This window comes from Lepidothrix coronata, unplaced genomic scaffold (genome assembly GCF_001604755.1).
Source record: "Lepidothrix coronata isolate B3197 unplaced genomic scaffold, Lepidothrix_coronata-1.0 Scaffold23, whole genome shotgun sequence".
Lineage (NCBI taxonomy): Eukaryota > Metazoa > Chordata > Aves > Passeriformes > Pipridae > Lepidothrix > Lepidothrix coronata.
The window spans coordinates 5,619,570-5,629,982 of record NW_016690203.1 but is presented as its reverse complement, the minus strand read 5'-3'; the positions used below and the strand labels follow the sequence as shown (position 1 = coordinate 5,629,982).

Here is a 10,413-nt window from a genome sequence, read left to right as displayed (position 1 = left end):
AGTGGGAATGAATGGCCATAATATGAAGGAGAAAGATGGGATTGGCTCCTTTAATCAGCAGCACTGAGCAATGACAGATTAAATGGATTATGGAATAATGGTCCGAAACATAACAAGCAAGTAGCTAACAGCTGACACTAGACAAATTCAGATGTGCAAAAGTAGTTGGGTGGCCAATGAAGATAAAGAATCCTTTGCTATCTGACACTTACAGTTGAAAAATTTTATTTCAGAGGTAGGGAATTTTTTTGACCCTTATAGAGCATACAACATGTTTTTTTTTTTTTTTTTTTTTTTTTTTTTACAGTCTGCACTGAATTTAGAATTCAGAAGAACTACCAGTATTCCTACTGAGGGGATGGGTGTTTTGAAACTTAAGGATACTATGGGAGGGCAGAGAGGGGAAGAAAATAAAAACGGCAGTCTTGAATCCTCATCCATGCTGTGAAAATCTTTACTGGCTGTTGCAGCAGTTCAGATCCGTGTGCCTCCTAACTCACTCAGGAGTCACCTTTCTTGCTTCCTTACTTTGAACCTTATCCACATGACAAAGCAAAACTGTCTTGTGGGGTTCTTGGCAGGCTGGTTCAACGCAGGCTGTGTTGAAACTGTGGGGGTTTGTAATAGGCATTTGCAGAGAGATGTTTCTCTGCAATGTTCTCCTTTCCTATAATTGGAAACAATGCTGCATGAGCGCTGACAATCGGAAGACAAAATCTCCTTTTTTTTTATTTTTCTTTATTTTAACCATCCATACCTTTGCTAAAAGAGAATTGTATGAAACTGGTTGTTCTGAAGAACAGCTGACAGATGGCCAATGTGTTATTGAAGAGCTCTGATGAAGGCTACTTTCATCAAACCCATTGTTTTCCAGTAGGGTTAAACTCCTATTAATATTGAAGCTATTAGGTTAATGCTCAAATAATAATATAGTTTATACCTTTTGTACTGCACTTCTATCAGGTTTGAGGCATAAAAGTACTGCCCAGAAATGGGCAGACTCTGTTCCAAGGACTTGTATACATCTATCTTTTGTCATATTCTGTAGCTTTCTCTAAAAGAAACAACTCTATCTTTAGGGACTTTTGAACTCTGAGGCTGCTATTAAAACATCTGTGGGTTTAAGTGATGTTATGATTTCTCCATGACTTAGCAAACAACAAAAGTTCCAACAGGTTCAGGTAATCAAGCCTTATTTTAAGTTTCTGTTACGACTTGACTTCCGTAAGTGTATACCTTTTATCATCAGTAGTTACTTGGCATCTTTTCATGCAAGTCAGGGAAGATGCTACTAAGCAGCTCTAAACTTTTATTGCCTTTCAGAGGATGACAGATGAAACCTGGGCACTGAGCTCACAGGGCACTTTGCCAGCATAGCATAGCTGCTTTTTTAGCTATCTGTGTTTCTAACATGACACACTATCAGAATGGCAACTGTAGACAAGAAAGACATGCAGATGCATGCTTTCTGTGCTGGCTTCTTTTTTTTAGGTCCCTGAAGTTAGCTTAAACTTCAAATACATTTTCATCCCTAATGCTCTCATTGGGTCTAACAGGAGCCTCTTTGAGGTCTCTTTGAGAAATGTGCTTGTATATTTTTGAATTCTACTCAACAGGGTAGCCTTCCAATTAATTTTTTTAAAAAATTGGTATATTCAAACATGAATGTACAGAGATGCAGTATCAAAGAGACTGAAGAATAAAAGCCCCATGATATATATATTCACAGCTTCCCATGACAGAAATTAACATCTTTAGGTTTTCTGAAAGCAAGTAGTGAGGAAAGCATGCTCAGGTGTGCTGTGCTTGTTGGGTGCTGATTCTGTGAGAAAGGTAAGACAAAGTTTGCATGCTGTTTGCCACCCAGACAGAACAGGCTTGGAGAGAAAAAAAATAATTTGGTTACTGCTACTCTGTTGGATGAGACCATGGTGGCAGGTTGCAGCATGCTATGATTTGGCTTTTGGTTTCCTTTTCTTCCTGTCTACCTGGGAGTTGTTATTTGTGTGTTGAAGTATCTATTCCAGTAACATGAGAAAACCCCAGCTGCTTTGCAGGGATGCTTTCTGGGAGTTGGAAATAGCCAGTTAAATGACTAGCGCGTGGTTAAATAAAGTTGTGGGGATTGAGGATAACTATCAAGACCCTTGACGTAAAAATATGCTTACAGGTCAAATATATGCACTGAAGGAAGTGATTAAACTGGTTTTATGAAATGGATTGCCAACCAATCTGGGAATCCACCTTACCTATAGAAAGGCTGGAAGTTTCTCACTCAGATAAAACAGATCCAGGGATAGAGTCCTGAAGCGCTGTTTCCTTGGGACTTGTCCTGAGGGACAAAGAGAATATGAATCCAGAAAACATAGTGTTCTGTAGACTGGAACACAGAGAGAAATAAGGACACTTCCAAATTACTTGCATTCTCATGTGGAAGCATTATGCATTTTTAGTGAGGGAACTGTACTGGGTCTGGCTGAGCTGGAGTTCATTTCCCCATAGCAGCCCTCACAGTGCTGTGCTTTGCATTGGTAGCTAGAAGGGTGTTGATAACACACCGGTGTTTTGGTTACTGCTCAGCACAGCATCAGCACTGTAACATTCCTTCCTCAGTTGAGGGCAAGATCCTGGGAGGGGACACAAGCAGGCCAGCTGACCCAAACTGATCAAAGGGATATTCCATACCCTATGACGTCAGCTCAGATATAAAAGCTAAGGCAAGGAGCAAGAAGGCAGGCATTCATTGTCCCCAGTGGCTGCCTGCTGAGGAACCATTGCATGTGCAGAAGCCCTGCTTCTCGGGAATGGCTGACCATCACTGCTGATGGGAAGTAGAGAATAAACCGCGTTATCTTTCACTTTGCTTTTGTGTGCGCAGGCTTTTATTTGCTTTTGCGTGCGCAGGCTTTTACTTTGCTTTTGCTTTAATAAACTACCTTATCCCAAACATGTTACTCTCTTCCCTGTCTGGCTGGGAAGTGATAGATCAGCTGGCTGTGCACCTGGTCAACCCACCACAGGAACTCAACCAGGTCTATGTCCATAGATATTCATGCTGGTAATAGAAGCTAATTTTAAGGAGTCAGGTTTGTCAGTGTCCTGACCAAGCAAACTGTCAGAATTAAAAACAATCCCCCGAAACCCCAAACAAACAAAACAACCTTCCTTTTTCCCCAGAAGTCCCACCTCTAATCTCACTAAAATATGTATGGTTTGAGCATTTGCTTGTGTTTTATGGAGAACTTAAGTATTTGGAGTTTTTGCTTTTGCATGTATGCCTGTGTGCCTCTTAAACAGGAATTCAATGCTTCAGAGCTTGCTGGTAAGTCCTTCTAATATCGGTAGTACTTTTTAGTCAATATGTAAGCAGAGAGAATTTACTAAGGTTTTCCTTAGTGAATCTTAGCACGGTAGGCCTGATACGAAGAGCTGCTCTTCCACTTTCAGCTCTATATTTTGACATACAAGTTTAAACAAAAGTTATATGTCGACAGTCCGACTCTGAAATGGTCGTACTGAGAATACCTGTACAAATACTCCTGGACACTGGATGTTCCAGATGGTAGTTTCATCTTTTCTATAGTTTATGATTTGTGTGTTTCAACTGGTTCTGGAGAAAAGATTAAGCTGCAAACAGCTGTATTGTGTTCAGAGCTTTAGGAATTTGATTTTTTGATCATACCTAGTATTTCTTTGCCTCCTCATCATCTACAACTGGTTCCAATCAAAATGAACTGCTGAGAACTGGCTGACGCTAGTGACTATAGACAAGATATTTACATGCTGTTAAAAATGAACAAAAACTTAGAGAGCTTGCAAGTGCTTAATGTGTGTGGTATGCAAGCAACAGATCATTCTATTGCCAAAGGTTTTGATGCTGAATGTTGTTATGACTTGATTTATATGTGACTGTTCAAGATGAACTAGCTATCCAATCTTGCAAGCTTACTTAAAAAAAATGCAAGTGATGTGAATTTGAAGCATGACTTCACTGTCCTACTTATTTTACATTTGAAATTATTGGTGGGAATGGTAATGCAGTGTTGTCCTGGAAGGACCTGTGTGTAATCTGACTGAAACCAGCTACTCTAATCAAACAGCAGACTCTGACTGGTGTGCTTGCAACAAAATTCAATTTGCATTTTCTCTGTTGTGCCAGACAGTGTCCAGCACTTCTAAAATGAGTGAAATTGTGAGTAGGCATATTGCTAAGTTATTCTGTGTCAGGTTTTGGACTGTGGACACAGCATTGTGTCCTGACCAGAGCTTAGCTCTTGGCAATAGAAGTGGTTTGCCTCCAGAATCAAGTGCTCAGACATCCTGAAGCTTGCTGAGTGTCTCCCCATCTGCACAACTGCCACTGCCAGAATGTTCTCTGCATTCAGATTCAAACTGATTCCCTTTCCTTAATTGAAAGTAATTCATATTTCTAATTGTATGTCATGTCTGTGCTCATGTAATGGAAAAGTGCTGTTACAGACATGATAATTAAAAAGAACCTACACATTAGCAGAGAAACTGTCTATTAAGGAAGGTAATTAAAACCCTTTCAAAATTATTAATATATACTAAATATTTATTAAGTGATCCAAGATACACTTTTTTGCTTCCCTAAAAATAAATAAAATACTCATAAATTGTTAGAATGAGAAATGTACAGGCAAGAACTTCCTACCTTAAGAGCAGCCCAAAGTTCAGCAGGTGGTGTTGTGACTTTATGGGGAGCTCCCAGATAATATGTTAAGTTTGGAAAGCTGTCCACGTAGCTAAGTACTGAACAGTAAGCCCCCAAGAGTTGGAAAATAATCTCAAACCTGAGAAATTGGATCCAAATCCATCCTCAAAGGCAGAGGAATGCAGGTTCTATGGGCACACGCCCAGTGGAGTTCTCCTACTGAGCCTCTGCTCGAAGGTTATGAAGCACAGTTCTGCTTGTGCTGGCAAACCAGTCCAATGAATGTATAAAATCGCAAGGAGTATTCTCAAATAGCTTGATTTCATAAGCCTCTAAAGCATGATTTATCTAGACTTAATACATTTAACTGTGCCAAGACAGGCAGAGCCACTTCAGTTCACTAGGGGAGGACTACTGATTTCAGCTGTCTTGGTTGCAAACTACAATTATAATCTTTGTCAGGAACAAAATGAGTAGATTTTATTACCTGCATTCTTGGAGAGACAAAGGAAGTCACCAGATTCCTACCCTTGTATGAGTAATTTTTGAATTGCTGGCCAGGTTTCTTTTTCCCCTTGCAATCCATCAACATCTGGAATTATTGTAATAGGCTGCACCCCTCTCCAGTCCTGTATTTGTTTCAAGTCTTTTTTTACCAGAATCTCTTTTTATGCATACTGATTTTTATTTTTCTACTTGAAAGAAAAAGACAACACGGAGTTACTGAGAACAATCTTTGAAGGATATTTGTCTCTCAACTTGCCTGATTTCAAGACCACAGTAATGCCATTTGGAAAAGCCTCGTTAGAACACATAAGTTTCGAGCGCAGTTGTTCAACTATTGCAAAAAGAATTTATGTTCTTGAATTCGCGTAATTCATCATTTGATTATGTGCTTCCTGAATTGATCCCAATGAAAGGATGAGGTTTTCTGATTTACTTTCGTTTTAGGTGTGGTGCATCGAATCAAGAGATTAAGCACTTCTTGTTAATGTGCTCCCTTCCCCTCCAAACCTCAAGCAAAAAAACAAAAGCTATTTATGGGAAATCTTGGATGTTCTCCTTAAGAGCAAAAGCAAATGATCCTCTTGGAGTCATTCTAGTGCAACTAATGACATAAAAAGCCCAAATTTTATCCAAAACATCACAGTGTCTGCTTACTGAGGAAGAAACTGGCCTGTATATCTATGAAGTGGTCAGCTACTGATACAAATTCCTTCTCTCTACTCCGAGAGTTAGTATGCCACTCTTTCTCTATACAAAGACAATTTGCTTTTCATATAGTAATGAAGACAAAGGCACTTCTAGTGTATTATTGTGCTGTCTTTTGAGTAGTGCTAGATGCTGGGAAAAATGGTAATTCAAAGTGTGAATGCTTCTTAGCAGCAATGTGGGTAAGAACTGAGCATATAGAGTCTATATTGCATAAAGTACAATGGTGAATATTGTGAGATGGAGAAAAGCCCAAATTATAGCTCTTGCTGATGGTCAAGATACTAAAAAAAAAGGAATGGTCTTTTTAATGGTCTTTTGTATTTTTTTAAACAAAATCCAAAATATTGTCTGTCTATGTAAGTATGTGGCTAAATTTAGTAACAATATGTTCATTTTTTGTGTTTGCAAATTCATATAAAAATACATAGAGATATTGCTGAAAACACCTGTGTTCTTCTGCTTTTTCTTGTAAACTGATATGAGGCACAGGTGGCTTCTCATTAACTTATTTCACACAAATATAAATATGCTGCACAGTTTCTTTTGCTGTAACTACATAATCTGAGAAACATGATTGCTACTGATTTAATGTAATCAGTGTTGTGAGAGGATCATTCTGAGCCCTTTGTGAATGACTCTATTCTGAGGGGATTTACACCCCATGTAAATCTGATTTAAATGGGAGAGTGGTGGAATGTGGCTTTCCTATTTAACCTATGCAAAAATCTATGTTCTCCCACCTAGGTTTCTCCCTGTGTGATGGGATACTCAGCTGGTATATGGTGGGGGAGGGGAAGAACACTAGTCCAATAAGGACAGGGAAAGAAGGTAAGGGACTATCTCAAACAGGCAAGTTATACATTTTGATTCAATATTCTGATATTCTTATCAAGGCTTTCCAGAATGTGACACTGACTCAAACCGCAAACAATAAGGAGAAAACAGGAAACATGTATCAATGTCTTTGCTGTTCTGCAATGGTTTCTTTTTTTTTTTTTTAAAGGACCAATGTTACAGCAGAAATAAAAATCTAGGACAAAACCAACAAGCCATCTTAACGTGTAAAGCAAATGTATTTTTAAAAATTATTTTAGTAGTTTAAAGATATCTTTCTGTTTAAATTTATTGAACTAAAGCCAGATTTATTCAATTAAGATAATACACTTCAAGGTTAACTACCATTTACTGTTCACTTAGGCAAGCTATTGTACAGTTATGTAAATTTCATGAACAGAGACACGACTTGAGTGTCTTAATTACAAGCAAAAAGTGTCATTTAAATATGAATAAGTGAATAGTTGCCTGTATTTCCTGTTCACATTCTGCTGTCATCTTTTAAGACCAAGAGCTAACTAGCCATCTATATTGTGCTTTCAATTTTTCCTCCTGCCTCCAAAATGAAAAAAAAACACCAAAAAAACCTCCACAACAAAGCCTGTCATATAAATGCATGTAAAGCAGATGATGCAGGAATGTCTTACTCTTAACGGTTGTTATTAGCACAGTGAATTTTAATTTACTGAGATCACAATGAATAGCAATAAATATGCAATTTTTCTGTGGATTTCTCTGCATTTCAATATGATATCTATATTGAAATTGTACAAACTATAGCTTATGTGTAAGATCCTTTCATAGTAACTTTCTGGCAAGCCTGCTAAGGGCTTATTTTGTATGCTTCTATTTTCAGTGCTATGACCTATTATGAATTCTTCTCATTTATTTATATATACACAGTTGTGTTCAAAATAGCCTGTCTCCTTCCTAATTTATAGTCAGTCTAAATCAAATTTTATGTAACAAAAAGTTTGGTAGCAGTATTCCCTCATCATCTTTACAACCAAATTCCCTATGTTCCTATCGCGTTGATAGTTAGGGATTTTTTTCCCATTGTTTTGATTTGTTTGTCTCTCCAAAAATGACCTAGAAAGAAATCTGTTGTTAATCACATATCAACGAGGGAGGGATGATTAGTTAATAAAAACCATGCCTTGTGTCTGTGGACCAAATGGCTAACTCTGGTTCTCAGTATGTACAGGGTCTTGAAAGACTGTTCCCATCCTTCAGTGATGTAGCTGCAGCTCTCCCCGAGGAATGAGAAGTTCACTATTCACTCTGTGCTTGCATCACCCTTTCCAACATGTTCCCACTGATACATTAAAGGAATTAATTGCTCATAATGATCTCACCATCTGTTAACAGAGGTTCATACCTACAGGCTGGTGGCATGTGGTGGTCCTATTCAGAAATCAATAGGCAATGCTGGGGGAACGCTTTCCCACATTGCCTTCCATTGCACTCTGAAAAGGGGAGGAGAGCTCAGTGTTGGCCATCTGCTCCTTGTCTTTCTGTGCGAGAGACCTTGATGCAGTCCAGCCTGGCTCTGATCTGACTCCAGTCTGATTGGAATGTGGCTGATCTGAGAGCCTCTCAAAGCTGTGAAAGTGAGTCAAAAGGAGATCCCCATTGTCCAGCGGGGCTGAAAGAAAATGATCACTTTAAAATTCATAACTCCCAGGTGCCCGCCATCTATTCATGGGAAAAACTCTCTGAACTTCTCTTCATTAAAAAGAGAGGGAGTCCAGCTAAAAAGAGAGAAAAGGAAGTAGTTTGTGGGAAATGTGCAAGGGATTTCAGGCTAAACAAATGAGGAATTTGAAATTTTTACTCGTATTAAAGGAACCGTGTAAGGAAAGGGAAACATTTGTAAAAGCAGGGCCTCTGCTTCAGGGGCCCTTCCCTGGGGTCCTGTAGCAAAATAAAAAGGCGCCTTTTTTTTTTTTCTTTCCCTCTCAGGAGTTTTTCCTCCCTTTTTCTCTTTCTTACCTGTGTAAATGAGGGTAGGAATAGTACATGAATTAGACTGTCCCTGCTTTATGTGGTAAATTAGAATGCTTTCAGTTTGTCCTCCTCCTCCTCTCCTACATGCATTTTATTGTTTAGGTTGCATAGAAAGCTGACCTGATAACAAATGTAAACTGAAGCTGAATATCTTCATGGAGAATTAGTCTAGTGAGGAGGTGCAAGGGCTGTTCTGTCAGCTCACTGCCTAAACTCCTCCCCACCCCGTATCGTATCTTGTAATCTGAGGATTTACCATATCACAGGAGGGACTTTGGTGGTCTTCCCCTCCCCCACTTTCTCCATCTTTTACCTCCTTTAAATGTGTGGTAGTGCTGAATCCTCCCTCATTCCTCAAACACTTTATATGTGCTTCCCAATTCTTTGCTTTTCCCAATTCCCCTGCTTTTTTGCAGGGCCTCACAATATCTGGAGTGGGTTTATGTTTGTTCTTACAATGTGAAATGTGTTTTTCCTCTGATACTGTTCATGTGGCTGGAGGTAAGGAGGATCGTAGGGACCATGAAGTGGATTTTAAGGCAAGAATGGACTGTTTTGATTACTCTTTGTCCAACTACCTCTGCAACAAAGGCTGTTAAATTAGTCCTGGCAATTCTAGTTCAGAGCCTGTAATTGTAGGCTCTGAAAGATACTGCAATTTCAATTCAGTGATTTCCAGGGGATTCACCTATTGATAAACTGCATAGATATTTACCTGTGACCTATTTTAAGTCTTATCCTGTCCTTTGTCACTACTGGGGTTAAACATATTAGATACCTGATAGCATGAAGTAAGATACAGTGTATCTGACTGCACGTGTATTTGCCCTTAGGATGTAGTCACTTATCTCCCACCAAAAGTGTTTGTGTAGTTTTTGATGTAACACTCATCTCCCTTTCCTGTTCCCCTCTTATTATATCATTTGGTGGTGTACGGGATCTTTTTTTGTTTTCTTTTGATTCAAAGTGGTTATGAGCTTTCCCACTGGGATGTTGTTCTGTCCACCCCAACTTCCCTTTTAGATATCTTTGAGATGGAGCCAGCTGCCTTTGATCATTATTGTTTGTTCAATAGTGTGGGAGGATTCATAAGCAATGTTCAAGTTCTCTTCTTACCCACAAATTGCCATCACCAAACAACTGAGAAGCAATGTCCCAGCAGACAAGAATGTTTATTTTGTTATTTCATGATATAACGTGTTGCATCTCTTATTATCCACTTTTAATCTGTCTTCCAGCTCTTCCTCAGAGTCATCATCAGTTTCAAATATATTGTTTATGTCTCTTCTCTCTATATCTTCAGTGTCATTGTATGTACATTCATCAGGAGAAGCACTCTTGCTATAACCAGTCAGTATTTGCATGGTGACTTCTGGAAACATCTGAGCAGCACCCAGCCCTGGCTTACCTTGTAATGTTGGGAGGTTACATTGCAACTTGCACTTAACAGTCCACTTTAAAGCAAACAAAAAAACCAACAATAAAACCAACACAGACATTCAGACTTTGCTTGATAAATTGGCATACTTAGCCTGAATTGTACCTGTTATTTTGTATCTGGTACTACATTCCTTGATTTTGTGACTACTTTCTGTTCTTCAATGGCTACCTTCTTTCTACAAATTTTAGATATGTTTGTTTAACATCTTGTAATATTCCATGTTTTAAAAAAAAAATCTCTT

The 10,413-nt window shown here is 38.7% G+C and overlaps 1 long non-coding RNA gene across 1 annotated transcript; it reads right to left on the bottom strand.

Moving 5' to 3' along the window:
• Window positions 1-528: 528 nt before the first annotated feature.
• Window positions 529-2,604, bottom strand: LOC108494199. The gene is made up of 3 exons (XR_001873769.1): window positions 2,559-2,604; window positions 2,250-2,332; window positions 529-667 (listed from the first exon to the last, which is right to left on the bottom strand). It is a non-coding gene; the product is annotated as an uncharacterized LOC108494199 (long non-coding RNA).
• Between the last annotated feature and the right edge of the window lie 7,809 nt (window positions 2,605-10,413).